The 16,898-nt window shown below is 41.9% G+C and overlaps 1 protein-coding gene across 1 annotated transcript in view; it reads right to left on the bottom strand.

The window, feature by feature from the left end:
• luzp1 (leucine zipper protein 1) overlaps positions 1 to 11,838 on the bottom strand; it is a 52,123-nt gene extending 40,285 nt beyond the window's left edge. The window contains exon 1 of the mRNA XM_008309985.3: positions 11,360 to 11,838. The gene's annotated coding sequence lies outside the window, so the exon portion shown is untranslated. The remainder of the gene's footprint in view (positions 1 to 11,359) is intronic.
• Positions 11,839 to 16,898: the final 5,060 nt, after the last annotated feature.

Raw genomic sequence — 16,898 nt, 5'->3', positions numbered from 1 at the left:
AGAGCACGGGGTGGGGGGTGGGTGGGGGGGGCAGGGAGGAATCGTCAGTTTTGCTGCGGCGTCTGAACATTCCTCTGCCTGAGAACATGTATATTTTCTGATCACAAGAAAAATAATCTGCAGGAGGAATTTTATTTTGAGAGCCGCCCTGTAGATCCAAGGCTTAGAGTGGGACAGGAAGGCATGTGTGGATGACTCCTCCACTGCGCTTTGAGTGTGTGTGTGTGTGTGTGTGTGTACTAACTTCATACAGTACAACTGAAGGTATAAAAGCATGTACTTCCAAAGTCAGGTAGAACACACAAAGAACCAAACACAGGCAGGATCAGATGAACACCTAACCCCTCAAAACAACCTTGAACGTAATCAAACTTCAGCTTGGTTTAGCTGCCACATTACTTAGAGTCAATATCCATAAAACTTTGTGCAAAAAAGATCCTGAACTACATCCTTGTTTTTATCCTTCTCTTCTTCCTTCCTCTCTCGATGAACGCTACATATAAATCACAGCTAGCCGACATTATAAAAGTCATGTTTTACAGGGAAGCCTGCAGCTTTTTGTTCCTTCTGTCCGGTGAGTATTTTTCACTCAACTATTTTCCACTCGGCCTCCCTCCTCTCCTCCCGTCTCTCACGCTCACCCACTCACGACATCAGAGCAGAGTCTTGCTGTTTGAGGAATCTGATACACAAATATAGTTGGTGTGGAACATGCTACAGGCAGAAGAAAATGGCGACAGACAAACAAGAATATTTGGATTTTTTTTTTAACTTGTAGAATTTCAATTAGATTGTTAATCAATTGAAGTGGAACTGATGGTTCAGTGGCATAATGGGAAAATGTGGTTTATATTGGTGCAGAATGTTCTCCTGACCTTAGTCAAGGTCCATGACTTCATCAAGTAGTTGTTGGGGGTTTCGTTCTAAGTCTTCTACTTCATCTAACTTATAATACACGTCGTTTTCTTAAGATAAAATACTAGTAGATAGAGTAAATATTTATGGAGAGATGTTGACCTTTTTGCTGATATCCAATATTTCTTTACTGCCCAGCAGTTCATTTTTGATTTCTAATCTTTTCTGCGAACTATTTTTAGGTCAGCTAGCATATCACCTGCTGTATTTGGAAAATAACACAAACTTTTATTGCGATGCGCTCGATTTTTGAAATCTGAAGTTGACAATTTGAAGTAACTCCAAACTACAGGCATTACAAGACGATAAAACGATAGCGATGTCCAAATATTATATTATTATTTTTATATTACGGCCAACATCCCTATAATATGTCTGGTGCCACAACATGTTTCAGGTTCATTCCTGTTGTTCAGTTGAGTTCACTTCTACTCATTCAGACCAGCTTCACTGTCCAATCAAACACCATTCAGTCAGTGAGCTTCTGTTTGTTCTGTTCTCAGTTATGTTTTTGGACCCAAAGTTGTTTCACTGAAAAATCACTTGCAGCTCTCCCCCGCTCCCTGTCTTTCTTTCTTCTCTGGTAGTGATCACGGCACCACAAACTCCCAGGGCTTGGAAGTGGGACGGTGTGGGAGAGAAGTGATGAAGAAGAGCCGCACAGTGTTTAGCTGTCATGCTCAAGAACCCATCTGCTCGAGTGTGAAGAACTTCATAGATCCTCTCCTTTCTCAGTTTCTACTACCACTGTGCAGTGAACAGGTAAGGGTCCTCCGACACACTGAAGATGGACTCGGGAAAATCAGTTACCATTGTCATTCCTCCACGATTAAAACAACTGACCCCCTGATGAACCCCACCTGTGCCGAGACCTCCACATCCATCAGTAGCCATTCCACTTCATGGTTATGACTAAACCATCATAAATTGTAGAGAAGAAGAATAGCTATATTGACACAGACGCAAGACATATTACAGCTCCCTGCATATAAAAACTCATCAAAATTGTAGTGATGGTACCCAAAACATACAAACCCTGCTGCTGCGTGAAAGACTCTGGTTCAACGTTTATCCTTTTAAGGATATGGTTGAGGTTAAAAAAATTGGTGCTGTGGCGATTCACATCTGTAGGTGGCGTCGAGATGTTACTCTCATATCCTTTTACCACCTGCTTCCGTGGCTTTAACGCTTCATCAAAGGCAATTTTCTGTAAGCGCCATTTTCTTCCGCCACAAACACCACGGAATTGGAGCGTGATGTTCACCTTCTTCCCTCCACTTGATCACTGTCTGCCTGTCTGCCTGTCTGCCTGCCCGGCCACATCTCCAGGAAGAGGAATGCATCTTGAACCAGACTGCAATGGCTCCTGAAATATGCCAAAAATGCCCCTGACCCCCGCCCTCCCTTCCTTTCCCGTGGACGTAGGTCTGCTCGCAAACCCATCATCCTTCCCTCCCACCCCCCTCTCCCCAACTCTAACCCACAGCATTCCTGTACTGTACACAGCGCTGAACACAGACTTATATCCAAAGAGGACCTGCTCACCTAGAAAACATTAAGGGCATTAATAACAGAAGTTTCCACCCACATGACCCAGACATGCCTTTTTAAGGGTAAACGGTTCGAGTTTCTCTTTTCATTAACTTCCAAAAATACTTCTGGATGAGACGAGACAAAGGGAAGGATAAGAAAGGTAGTGAGGGTGAGTAAGACAAGATAACAATCAAACAGACAGAGAGGAATTATTGGAGACTGGCACGCCTAACGATAATAGTGTGGTGGAGGAATTTACAAGAAATGTCTAACCTGTAGCTTTCCCTTGTTAAAATGTCGAAGTCCTTTTCCGCTCTCCCCCTGTTTCAGACTCCTTCCTTGACATCTAGTGCTTTCTACTCGCTTTTTAAAGTCTTTCCTTTGCACTTTTTCTCCCCTTTTCTCTTTTAATCCTGGATCAAGTTGGTTGCCATTTTTAAGGAGCCGGGGCAGCAAAGGAAACTAAAACAGTCAGACAAGGAAACTTCTGTAAAACTTCTTGGGAGGCTAAGATGTCTTTACAAAAACCAAAGCCGGGCTAAAAAAAAAAAAAAAAAAAAGAACGGGGAAAAAATTGAAAAACTAAAAAAAGTAGAGCCTGAGTAAAACAAAAACACAGTGAGAGGGTGACCAGTGAAGTCTGACTCTGGTGTAGGGTGACAGCTCTGGATGAGATGTGGATTAAACATTACAAAAACTCACGACCTGCGGCTTTTAGCGTGTTTCAGAACAACAACAAACCCAACCTTGGCAGGAGTTCGTCAGTAAATAAACAACACGAAGAAGCAGAATGACCTGAAGGAGAGATGAAAGAATTTGATTAAAAAAAAAATAAAATAAATAAACTCCTTAGTATCATGGCACCTAAAACAGAGCCATGATACGAATGATCTATTTTTTCTGTTGACTACAGTACGAGACAAACATGATTCACGTGAGAAAGCCGTTACTGTAAAGTCTAAAGGCTAAACTTCATGAATCATCAGACAAACGATACTACGCAGTTCAGAGGTTTACTTTGGGACAGTTGAACAAGATACAGATTACTGTTAATCTATGTACTGCAACCGAGATGTAGTGCTGTGTACATGGTTTTTATACAGTTGGGTGGTTAAAATATTTGTGGTCATTTTTTTATACTTTCCCCAAAAATGTAATACATGTCTGGAAGAAAAAAACGAAGATAAAAAAGAAAATCCATTCAATCAAAAATTGTCATTCATAATATATATTCATCAAAAAAAGCTAGCAAGCCAATAAGTTCGCTAGCTAGCTAGCTACTGTGGCAAACTAATTTGTGAGCCATCTGGTTACCTGTAGCTTTTTCTAGGTTAACTTTGAGTAAAAAAACTTTGTAATAACTTTGGCTAACTATTAAGCTATTTTACTCCAAAACAACGAATCTGTAGCATTTTGTGACTCTGACTATGTATATACACTATAAACTTAATGTGTTAAACTCATCTCTTCCAACAAAACCAACCTCTGCGAGTCAACCAAGTCACGTGCACCTGCAGCCTCTCCCGTCATGAAACCGCCAACCACAGGGCACCGACACCTCCGTGAGTGACCGGCACCCGGGCACAGGACAGAAGCCGCTGGTAATGAGGAGGCAGGTTGGCACAATCTGCCGGCCCCTAACGAGGAGGCGATTCATCCACAGTCACACACGCAGGAGGAAACGTTTGATCAGAATCCAGTCTTGCTTTGACATGGAATTCTTCAGAGGTGAAAGCACTAATCTGTCACTCTGCGTGTCAGTGTGTGTGTGTGTGTGTGTGTGTGTGTGTGTGTGTTGATGAGAGCTGTAATGAGGCATGTGAACACTTGGAGAAAAGACTTGCTCTTAGCTTGGAGCTGATGAGTGACGAACAAACTCGGCCGATGACACGGCTACATTCAAGACTCCAAACAGCGGTAACCGTGGTAACGGGGGGAAAAGTGCTCTGGTAGGCTGACGTACATGCACACACAATAAACCTGCAGATAAGTGGTTTGAACTTCAGCTGAAATCACAGCACTCTGCCCTGTCATGACTGATAAAGAAAGCTGGGCAGGAAGGGGGGAAGAGATAAGAGTGGCGGGAAGACTGGGCTGAAAAGCAGAAGTTATGCAGGAAAATCACTGCGTGCAGCAGATAGACAAACTACCTACAGTAAATGTTTAGCTGACTGTCGGGTGGCAGTTACTGGGTGTCTTTTAGAGATTATCTCAACAACAACACAAGGTCTGTCACAGTAAACAAGGACAGAAATACACAATTGTTGGGGCTGTCAAATGATTCAACTGTTGAATGTGATTAATCACCGTGAAGTGGTGGATTAAATACGATTAAATGCGAAAAATCAATCTGAAATACGACAAAACAACAAACCTACATAGTTACACATACTAAAGGCTGAGACAGAAACGTGGAACTAAATTATCTGCATTTATTAATACTATCCAACTATATTTATATATATATAAACTTTACCTCCTTCAACCTGTGACGTTCCCATCATGTGCAAAATATCCCATATCAAAATGACTAGCAAGAATACCAAGCTTCACAATAATCCTAAGTAAGATCCTTTACCTATCAACAGTCTATTGTTAGAGGGCTAAAAAAATCCTAACTTGCTAACAGCATAATAGAAAACCACTTGATACTCGACGTACGTCCACCTATAATGTTACAGTTCTGCTCGTCTTCTACCGGGCCTTGGACAGAAGTCCAATTAACTGACTTGGTCAACATGTGACCACAACTGAACAAACTGACCAATGAATCCACAAACAAACTACTACGCCTCTGCGTCCTGCACACACTCAGCTACACACAACGTTTGAGCACTTCCCTTAGTGTTTTTTTTCTCAACTTGAACTATTACAAACATACAGTTACACTCATACCTAAACCTTACCCTAATTTTATCTGACTCTAATTCAAATCCTAAATTAAAAAAAACTAAAAAAAAAAAAAGTGTTCCACCACAAAAGTATTCTATCCTTTTTCTAAAACAAATGTCCCCAGCAGTATAGCTACACCAGGACACGCACACACGGAGGCATCTTTATGGCACAAACCCATCTTCCTGCAGCTCTGCTAACAGACAGCCACAACTCCAGCTGGCCTGCGTATTGTCAACAGCAGCCTCTGTCCCGGATACCCAGCCCATTATTGCATTATGAGGAAACACACACACACACACACACACACACACACACACACTCACTGAGAACATACACTCACTTATTCACTCACTGTGTGTGGGCTTTTAAAGCTAGTCTCTAAGAGAACGTGAATCAGCAGCAGTGTTGTTTGAAGGAGGCCTCCTCGTTGTTACACCTCCTCTCTCACCCTCTCTCACCCTCTCTCTTTCTCTAGTGTTTGCATCCTCCGCAGCTCTATTCCTGGGTGACTGGGTGACTGAGGCTGTACGTGAGAATCTACCACTAATAATAACAACCGTCACCATCCGGCTCCTAATTCAATCCGAGCGATCAGCTGCAGCCTCCGAGGACACGCGCTCACGTGGTTTGGTGGAGAGCTGACACTGTTGTGTTCATTCATTCCATTGAGAATCCGCTTCATTAGCCCCCATTCAAAATTAGCTAAAAAAACCAACAAGAGTTGATTAAAGGATTAAACAGAGAGAGATTTTTTTTCTAGATTCATTTTCTGATGAATGTAGATTTGATTTCCGCCATCACTTTTTTTTTTTCAATTAATCACTTGGTTTTGACGATTGCCGTTAAAAAAAGCAGAAATAAATAAATAAATAAATCCACCGCTGTCTATGGGAAACTATAATGTAAAGTGTTTTTTCAATTTGTGTCTATTTTGCGTGGAGTCTGAGCAGAAAATAATCTCAGACAAAGTCTATATACGTGTTGCCGTGCAGCTAAGCCATAAAGTGATCCATTCTTATTTTTACATGTGCTAGAAATGGATGTTGCAACTGCTAATGATCTGTAATTTCACACAGATCAAACTAGACCAACACGGCCCTGCGCTATAAACCATGATGTACGGAGTGGCAGGAGTACGTTCCCAGCAGTTTCATTCTCCCAGGGAGAAAACCTCAATATTTTAATTTAATCCCCAGAGCAGTCATTTAGCCGCGCCGTAATCCGCAGGTCCAGTGCTTAGTCTGATAATTACACTTATTGGACACCCATAATGATTAGTTTTGGGTTTCACCCAAAGTAGTGCAGGCAGTTTCATGGAGCAGCCATGGCATTTTTGTCGAGTGGAAAACCAATCACGCGTGGTGCCGTCGGGGTCATAAGGGAGAGAAGAAGCAGGCCTGGTTATTACGTTGCACGGCGGCTGCATATTCGTCATGTGAGGATTAACTGCGAGCGGCCTCCGACTTTGTTCGACTTTCGCTTCACAGCATCGAGAAAGTCAGGTGCCGGTGGCACTCCTACTGTGTCAGCATTAACTCACTGTACTTACCATGTTCAGTAACATGGATGAAGGTCAAATGGAAGCATCTGCTTTGAATTAACCCCCCCCGTCCTCCCCTTCTCCCCCTGAGCCCGAACAGAAGCAACCAAATCAAACCAAAGCCAGTGCGCGGCTTAACGTCGGCTATAAATGCATGGATCGAATTATCAAATGGGAAATTCAACACCTCACTCTTCACTTTTTCTGCTTCTCTCATTGACTCTTTTTTTTCCTTTGCAGCGTTTCCAAAGTGGCAGAACAAACTACCAACATTTCCTCCAAATGCAGTGCATCTACCTCCACGACACGGTGCCATGCAAGCGTCACCGCCGAGTCCAGCAGGAAAGTGGCTTCGCAGGAACAGCAGCGGCGGCTGCTTGGCTCAGCTGGTTTAATCTACAGCTGGCTGGGAGGGTGAGCCTTACTGGAAAGTCATCAGTAGTTTTTTGTTTTTTTTTGTCTCCTTCATGTCTGAAACAGGTCAAGGCAGGTCCTCTTCCATGGTTTTTCCTCCCCGTGCTGCTGTTTACGAGCCCCACCTGGCAGATAAGTATTTCACCACTACAACTAGCTTTTCTGCTGTTATCACGTGCACACACGTCTCTCTGTTACTGTTCTGATGAGGCAGCACAGGGCGCACACTGAGACAGGATGGGCTCTTTACCACCTTGTTTTAATTCACGTACACGAGGCCTGTGCGCTACAGCACTGCACAGAAATAATAGAACATGTGCTAAAACAGCACAAGCAGGTCTTTTTGAAAGATCAAAGGCAGTAAATGAGGATTTCAGGAGCATGGGATGAAAAATTTTAAAAAACTTCAAACTGTTCTCAAATTCATTAGGACCAGGGCTTGGATGTGCTCTGTAAAATACATGTAGTAACATAAGATTCTTGATACTTTCACAAAACTTTTGCGATAATTGTCCAGCCAGGCTTCTGTAGCACAGGTAGCTCTGATGCCTTTGTTCTTTTAGGTATCAGTTTAAGGCCAAACAATCAAAAGTATTGGCCACATGACAAAAGAGCTCTCTCAGATGACTAAAGTCATCTAAAGTTACCAAAGATAATTAAAGTATTTTTTTAAAAAGCAAGGTAATAATAAAAAAAAATCATAAAAATCAACACAAAGGAAAGCTTAACGTCTACCTTAAAATGTCTAATTTTTCTTGACCTTTATATGTTGGTGTGTATGCAAGTACACTAGCAAGTTAAAAATGTAGCAATTAAGATGACAATAGGTAAAAAATAACAACTCGTAGTTAGCTTAGTAAAGTTAAAAACTAAGCCAAGCCAAAAAGACAAAAGTAGCTAACAGTTAGCCCCTGAAGAACAAAAGCAACTCAAAAGGCTTATCAAGGAAACAGCTCATACAGTTTAGCAGTTGATCGCATAAACAGAAATTTTGAAAAATAATTCAGTAGCTAAAGAAAAGTTTTGTCAGTTGTAACAAAGGCCTCCTCTTCTCAGCCCTCCCTTTCTAAACACACAAGGGAACTGTGACAGTCCAGACAAACCTGCCACTGCTGCAGGCTGTTGCTCTTCGTTTCTACTGAAATCTTTTATTTCAAAACAAACAAAATCTATCAAAAATTGCTAAAAGCCATTACAGTTGGCTGTGATACAGAAAACCTTTTTCAATGCCATAAATCTAGCTGAATGCTACACACCAGACCTCTCAAAGGTCTGACTATGACTAAATGTTTACTTTAATCACTAACGTGTGAATTTACTTCCCTCCCCGCTGATCATTCAATTTTGCAACTGAATCGAAAACAGACTTCCTTGTTATTTCCAGTTACTAAAAATCATTATACATTGACATCCATCCCAGTGCTTCTGTAACATCCCCCACTGGTTGTCAAAGGCTGCAAGTGACTGATAAAAGAATAAGTCATCAACATGTAAATATTAGATGTGGGTTTGTGCGTTGTGTGCTAAAGAAAATAATTCTGAGATTTCGGTTTCCTAATTGGACGCCAGTGCGGTTCCTCCAGTATTCAGTAAACCCTAATGTTTGTGGACACAACAGAAAAGTCGATGAGGTTTTGGGAAAGCACGGAGCTGCATTTCAACCGAAAGCTAATTAATTAGATAATAATTGACAGATTAACCGTTGTTGTGGATAATAGCTGGTGGCACCGTGATGCTACATTTGTCACCATTTTCAGCATGATCGGGTTGCGGCACCAGAACACAGCCTTCGGTGTCGCTTTTCTGTGGACAAACTATCTGACAAAGTTCATGAAGACATATTAAAACATGTTGGTGTGAATTTGGAGCCTGGTGTCACTGCTGTTGGCCTCAGTGTAAGCGGGAGTTAACCAGGCCGTGACTCTGACTCAGGAGATCATGTTCAAAGTTGAGAAATGACACATTCTTATCTGGCCTGATAGCAAACAGCAACAACAGAAACCGAAACCTACTGCATTTTATTCACCATAAAAGACCATAAAAGTCCTGATGTTTGATTAGCGGGAGAAACATAGCCTACAGCTACAGTATATGGTCCGCAGACAAACAAGGATGATGGTTTTACCATTCACAGACCCAAACATGAGCTACGTCAATATCCAGGACAGGTATCAGTAATCTGTGATTACACTATGAAGCGCATAAAAACAAGAATGAAGGTGTAGCGGCCACATCTACCATAATGTTGGTGGCTTTTCTCAGACTCAAATTTCAAATGTAGCAATTGCTGCCTAGTAACTGCTGACAACCACCCTGATAAAGGGACACGTGATTGTTCTTCTTAGTGGACCACGTGTTTGACAAATGGTTGCCATTTGGAGGCTGGTCACACCTGCTGTCCACTCCTGAAAAACCCACTGTCTGATTGAGGACATCGTCTTCTGACCAATAGTGAAGGTGCATTCCATTTATACTCGTCTATATTTTCCAGGGTCGACCCAGGAGTGTGAACCTATCAGAGGACTCCAGGAAAACCATTTCAACTGTGAGTAAAAACTTACTGCGAACATTACTGTAGACAATAACGTTAGCCTTCTGCCATAATGTTGCATCTACAAGAGTATAAGTAGTATGTAGGTGGTTGTGCTCAGAACAAGCTAGCTTTTGCCATAATGTTGCATCTACTGTTGTCAAGAGTATAAGTAGTATGTGGGTGGTTGTGCTCAGAACAAGCTAGCTTAAGAACCATTTACCTAATGCAGAATAACTTTCTGAACCAGTTGCCAACTCACAAGGCAAAGGATTAGGGTTTGATTCCACCTGGTCAAAACACTTAACCTCAAGGTGCTGTTCATACGCAACGATGGCAAAGCTGAAGACTGTTAGCCCTAAATACCAGTCAAGTTGTGGATAATGGTGAGGGTCGTGTCAGGAAGGGCATCTGGTAGTGGAACTCGTGCCAAATAACATATGCTAATTATCCGCAGTGGTGACCCGTACAGAAGCAAGCAGCAGGATGTGACTTTAATGCTAACTGATACACCAGTGCAATACTGCCGTACTTCTCAGTACTCTTCACACTTTGTCAAACGACCTCTCTGTGTAAATAACCACGATATTCTATTAGTCTCCTTAAAATGAATGCCTTCCCAAAATGTAGGCTGTCAAAGAAGGTGTCATGACATCACCTCTGAATCTCTACAGTCTCTGTATCACATACAGCCCACACACTCTGACTAATGTGTTCACATTCAAGATGGTGAAGTTACACAAGTCGATGGACAGGTCAAAAAGTTCTAAGACGTTAACGCTCAACAAGGTGCCCAGAAGAACCCTCCAACAGCTTCTACAGGTTTGATGTTCAGTTTTTATTTGACTGATTATTTAACCAGTCTATAATGAAAAGCTGTTCCGATATAGCGCCATCTCAAGGAAGAAAAAGAATCTGTGATTAATTCATTTGTAAAAATCACTAGACTCCAGTTGTCTTAGAACTTTTTGACCCGTAACAACTTCATAACATACAAACAATGAACTGAATGACATTGTTTATGATTGTGCTCGTTTTAAAGCTCGGTCATCAAATACCAATGTCATGGAAATATTCTTTTGGAAAACACTGGGTTAGCATTTCCCACGTTTCTGAAAAAAAGAAATCGAATAACTACCGGAGGCGCCGATTAATCGTTTTACATGTAGAATCGAGCCACGCGGCGTTCCAAAAATGTAGGCAGGTAATAAACTGAGACACGGAGCAGACTGGATTTAAATAAGCTCCGTTGAACCACCTGAGGTTTTCGCCGCAGTTCTGATGCTTCCTTTTGGCTACAAATCCAGCAGAGGAGGAGGAGGAGGAGGAGGAGGAGGAGGAAGGAGAGGAACGGAAGGAGAGGAACAGAAGGAGGAGGAGGGTTGAAAAACTTGCCGCAGTTCAGACTTCTGCAGTCCGGACTGGGGAAGCTGCTGTACGAATCCCCCTAAAACCGAGTGACCCGTGTCCCACGTCCACCCCACCCCCCGCCTCCCTGAAACACAGTAAAACAGTCAAAAATAAGTCGTTACCTCAGCGGCTCCACCGCCCAGGAAGAGAAAACACCAGGGTAAATCCACAACTTCCCACGGTCTGACTTCAGGCGGACGTAAGGACTCAACACGGCGAGGACAAGTTCATCCACCAACCTTCAAACAAGTCCGGAGAGTCGCAGGCGACGCAGCGGGACAGCGGCTCAGTAAGCCCGCTGTACTCGGTGCCTTCCTCGCCTGATGTTTCCAGTCCCGGTGCCTTCCGATCAAACCATCACATTCCAGCGCCTTCTTAACAATGAAAAAAGGTGGGTTTTCCTTTTTCTGCTGCCGGAGGACCCACCCCTCGGGATGACTCTACCCGGTCTGACCGCAAAGAGAACGCCCTTCCCGGCTAAGAGGTCCCGCCTCTCTCCCCCCACATCAGTGTGGAGAGTGAGGCCGGTGAGGAGCCGCTGAGACTGGGGATGAATGGCCAGTTCTGAGTCTACGTCTCTCTCTCTCTCTCTCTCTCTCTCTCTCTCTGCTAATCGAAACGTTTCTAATACGAAAAACAAACAAACAGCAACAACGTGACGAGCAAAACAAACGAAAGTATTGCCAGTAATTATACTACAACAACAAAAAAAGAACTATACTACTGCTAATAATAATACAGTAATAATTAATACATCATGTCGATTATTATTACTATTAGTAGTAGTACTACTACTACCAGTAGTAGTAGTAAGTAGTATTCCATCTCCATCTGTTTGTAGACCTCATATCCTCAGTGTTGGGGGGTTCATACTCTCAGTAGTCAATAGTCTACATACCAGTGTATCCCTGGACAAAATCCCTTACTCCCAGTTGTTCTTGGAAGTTGCGCCACCTACAGTATGTCAGGTGGTCAATGTAATCACTGTAGAAATTAAAGTGTAGTGTATAGAGAGTTATTATAGATTATAATACCTAGAAAGGTGATGATTATTTTTGTTTTTATGCTGCCAACGTCATACATGAAACATACAATAAATACAGTATATTCTTTAGGACACATGACTTTTTTTTCTTATTATTCATAATTACATTTAAACTTTAGACCTTACATAGTTGGTAATAAACAGATTTTCATGTGAAACCCCATTTAGATTTACTTTATCACTGGTATTTCATTCAGAACATTGTTAGCTATGTGAAACCCTGGTATTTCATTCAGAACATTGTTAGCCCTGTATGTTAGCCAAAAGGTATTGTTAGCACATTCTCCATTCACTGTTATTCTGGTACCGTAGCTTCACTCAATCAAATTATTTTGAACTGGCTTTTTAAAGTGGTCCTTTCATCAATGCTTATTTCATATCTAAGTATGAATGAATGCAGCCATTTATAAATGTTTTTAATCCCATGTGACCCACATTATCTGTGGGTCATGACCCTGTCTGTGGAAACGACAGTTTTACAAGTGGGTCTTGGCCAAGACGGGCAGTAGCACATTTAAAGGACCAGTGAGTAACATTTAAAATGGTTTATGGACAGAAGTGGAGTACACTGAGGATTAGTACATTTGTACACATTTATACGTGTAATTTCTTTAAACTACAAGTAATGAGTTCTTTTTTTATAGGATAAGTCCTTTGTAAGTAAGATAGTCTAGCACTTACAGGAGTTGCTTTGCTCTTCTGCCACACCTCAAATGCATCATAAAAGTTTTAACATATATTTTCTGTATATGTGTTTGTTGAGACTATATATATATATATGAAAAACAAAATGCCAAGTGAGGTAAACTACTAATACTACCTAAACGATACTAAAAGAAAGTAAAAGTGAAGTGATACTAGAAGTTTAAGTGACTTATTGACTAGATGCAGTGACAAGTGAATGTATTTCTACTACAGTGAAAGTGTTTTGTCAACATTGTCAATTCTTGTGTATCGTTAAACTTTTATAACAGTTGGTGTTCATACTTGGGTCGCCATAAAAATCCTGATAATACTGCACGTGACAACCACCCTCCCAATACCATAGATTAAATCAAATAAAATGTGGTATCAGGTGAAACATTGCACTTGAATTCTGGGTAATCCTGGTCACCATTCAGGACACTTAGACCAGCATATTCTTTTACTTTGTGCTAATTGACAAACGGTATATTTTACTGATTCTTTACGGTTGGTCACACTGTAACTACAGTGTTAGAGCTCAGACTGTTATTACAGTCTGATTACAGCCAGGCAATAAATACCTCACCGTCTGTTAATTATCATTCCATGAAGTAACTGTGGGGATGATTTCCACACGAGGATAAAACACCAGCTTCTGCTTATGATTGACAGACATCGGGCCGAGCAGGTGACACTCAGCTCTTGTAGAAAACAAATAAAAACTGTGCTTTTGTAAAAAACTTCCAACCGTTCACTTGGGAAATGCAGAAATAATCGTAGTTATTTCTTATTGTCGTAATTTATCGTTGAAACACCGCTGCTGTCGTACCGTCAGGACTTTGGTCTGCTATCGAAAACTTTATCTCTCCTGGTCGGTTACTGTTCAAGAATAACAACAGCAGCACATTGTGTTGTTACCATAAAGGAATGTTTATTGGCTCTGGACAAACCTTCAGTGTGATCACAGATGAATTCATCAAAACGTTGTTTGTTTGTAAGGGTGTTTACAGATTTGGCTTTATGGATTTCCCTTTTTTAAGATAAAACTAAGAAAATCATCAACAGAAGTACAATCAATATATTCTTTAGTAATGTTTATGGATTTGTAGTTTATATTTGGTCTGACTGCTAATGTTTTTCAAGACTGTCTTCTGGGACATTTTCAAGTCTCTTGAATTAACAGTAAGTTTTATGGGCAGTGTGATGAGGACTATGGTTGTTTGGATACATTTTTTAGATGATGACATTTTTTTCTTCACATAAAAAAACAGAAATATTTGAAACTGAGGTTCGTGCCTTTAGATCCTGATTCAAGTCCTCTCTAACTTAGCCTGTTTTAGCCTTTTCTCTGCTGCCTTCCTTCGATAACAACTGGGTGTGTTGATAATGTTGCTAGGAAATGCTAAAATCATATTTAGCATTTTAGGATTCCTAGTTGATGTAGACACATTAGCGACTAGGCGATGATCCATTCACATACTCACATACTTTCACGTAAAACTTGTGTTTGGCGTGATAGTTAACTAGTTCGTCACCTAGGGGGCAGCGCTGAGCGCAGAGTTGATATTTCGATTCTGTCAGTTTCTCAGACAGTAACAAATGTGGTGTCAGTAGAGGAGCTCTTTACAATGTCCATGCTCAGAAAGAGCTCCAAACGCAGGCTAGCCAGTTACGTTGTTGTCATTTTTAACTTTACTCTGCAATGTCGCCGCCCCTAGGTTTTCAGTGGTACTGCTCCGTTCCGTGCAACTGGGTTGTCTTCCACCAACTCTTGAAAATTAAAAAAAAAACATCCTGTGCAACTGGGCAGAAATAACTGAGCAGACAACAAACCAAGATCACTGTTGTAACTCCTTTTTAAACAACTATTTAGGGTGTGAACTGAAGTGTATCAGGTTGTACTTTAGTTAAAAACATAAGAAAACAGGTTGGACTGAAGACCTCTGCACATTACTGTCAGTCACTTGTCAGCATGTGCTCGGTGATTTATCATTAATGTCACTGGTTTGTTCTTCTCTGACAGCAAAAACAACATGTAAAAAACATACCAAACTATTAAAGGGAAATCAAATCCTTTCAGAAGCTGCTGCGAGCCACAGCCATCGGCGGGCATGCCCAGACACCTGAACGCCACAGCAGCCCAGCCGAGCGCAGGTGAAGATGTGACTGTGCATCTGTCTGTTTACATATTTCTCCAGCAGCCTCATGGTACCGTGGACGGATATTGTCGTAAAAGACCGTGCCTGGTTTGAATCTTTATTTTCCAGACTCGTTTGTCTGCTCACGTCACTCAAACAACATTCGATCTCTTTAAAAATCACAGCACAACAAATCCATCAGGGCCGGGAGAGACAGTTGGACGATGCTGGCACGCCAAGTGCTGCCATTTTTTTATGAGAGCGTGGATCAGTTGTGCGGACGATGCCGACACGCCATTGCCAAGTGCTGCCATTTTTTATGAGAGCGTGGATCAGTTGTGCTCTCATGCCACTGGAGGGGTTTGGCTCAAGCACAGGCAGGTCTCTGTCATTTGGAGAATTTGCCTTTAATGCATCAAACGCTACTTATGCAAATGCACAACACAGGCTGCAATCAAATGCAGATGCATGAGGTTTCCAGGGAATGTAATCTCCTACTGCGCATAAACTGTGGGAGCACACGGACAAGCTGATTCAGGAAGAGCATGCGTTGGGGGCCGACATCCTTCCTAATCACAAACATCCTTCACCAGCCAGGAACATCAACTTTGTTCCAGTGAGTGTTTGTGAACAAACAGAACGCGTCCCAATCAATTCTAACAGTTTCACTGTTTGCGTTTCACACTGTAAGGCTTTTATCTCATCCCCAGAGGCTGAAACAGCGCTAATCTCCAAAATAATCCAGTCACCAGATCGCCGAAAAATACAGGCAGCCAATAGTTCAGAGTGCAAGGATCAGGTCAAAGGTCACCGGCCTATAACAATCAGACTACATAACAAGCAGAGTAGGAGGATTGGAGCCATTTACTGCTATATCCTTTTACTTTTTAACCATGATTATAACTGTGCTCTGAGGCCCAGTTATGACCAGTGGTTATACAGATATAAACCAAGGTGGATCAAAATGTGGGGCAGCTCGCCATAAAAGGAACAATGCTTTTTATATGGGGCCAGCTTCACTGTCAAAACTTTGTCACTATGGACGGATGTGGTTGGACAGGAACTGAAAAACCTGACACAGCCATGTCAATACGGACCTGAGTCCCTGAGAGGAATGTGTGGTTCTGGAGGGAAATGAGGGCTTTGAGTTGGTCCCTGCACAAGTAAATATGACATGTTAAAGATAAACCTCCAGTAACTATTAATAAGTGACCACCAGTGATCATCAACTGGTGGCTCGCGGGCCGAATCTAGACTCCGGAATTGTTGAATCTGGCCCGTGACTAGATGAAAAAATTATGAGGTACAAAGAGAAAATGGTGCGCACTAGTTTTGTTATAAAATAATAATTATACAAACAAATAAAAAGTAAGTCAAATCCTGTCCCTCCAACAAATATAGTTGTGTTTTAAATTTGAGGGAATGTTCCCGAGTCTTATGATAAGTTTACAGAAGCCTTAGCCTGTCAAGCTCACATGGTCCAGCCTTTCCTCCCTCTCTCTCTCTCTCTCTCTCTCTCTCTCTCTCTCTCTCACTCACTCACTGCAGGGGGACATTCCTCAAACCTCAGCCTCTGGCATGAAGTAAATCTGCCTGAGAGAGACCTACGCTTTGATCTGCCACAAACTCTCTGCCGAGGCAACATGTACTTGAACTCCAACACCGTTCTTTCATTCTCAGCCACATCATTTCCTGCCTTTGTCTTCTGTGGCATGAACATCGTGTCAGGCCGCTGTCTTGGTTTCACATGTAGTTCATGTTGAATGGCATTAGCAAAGTTCTGGGCTCCAGCGT

This window comes from Cynoglossus semilaevis, chromosome 1 (assembly GCF_000523025.1).
Source record: "Cynoglossus semilaevis isolate Cse_v1.0 chromosome 1, Cse_v1.0, whole genome shotgun sequence".
Classification (NCBI taxonomy): Eukaryota; Metazoa; Chordata; class Actinopteri; order Pleuronectiformes; family Cynoglossidae; genus Cynoglossus; species Cynoglossus semilaevis.
Note: the sequence above shows the minus strand (reverse complement) of the source record. Positions and strands in the feature narration are given on the sequence as shown.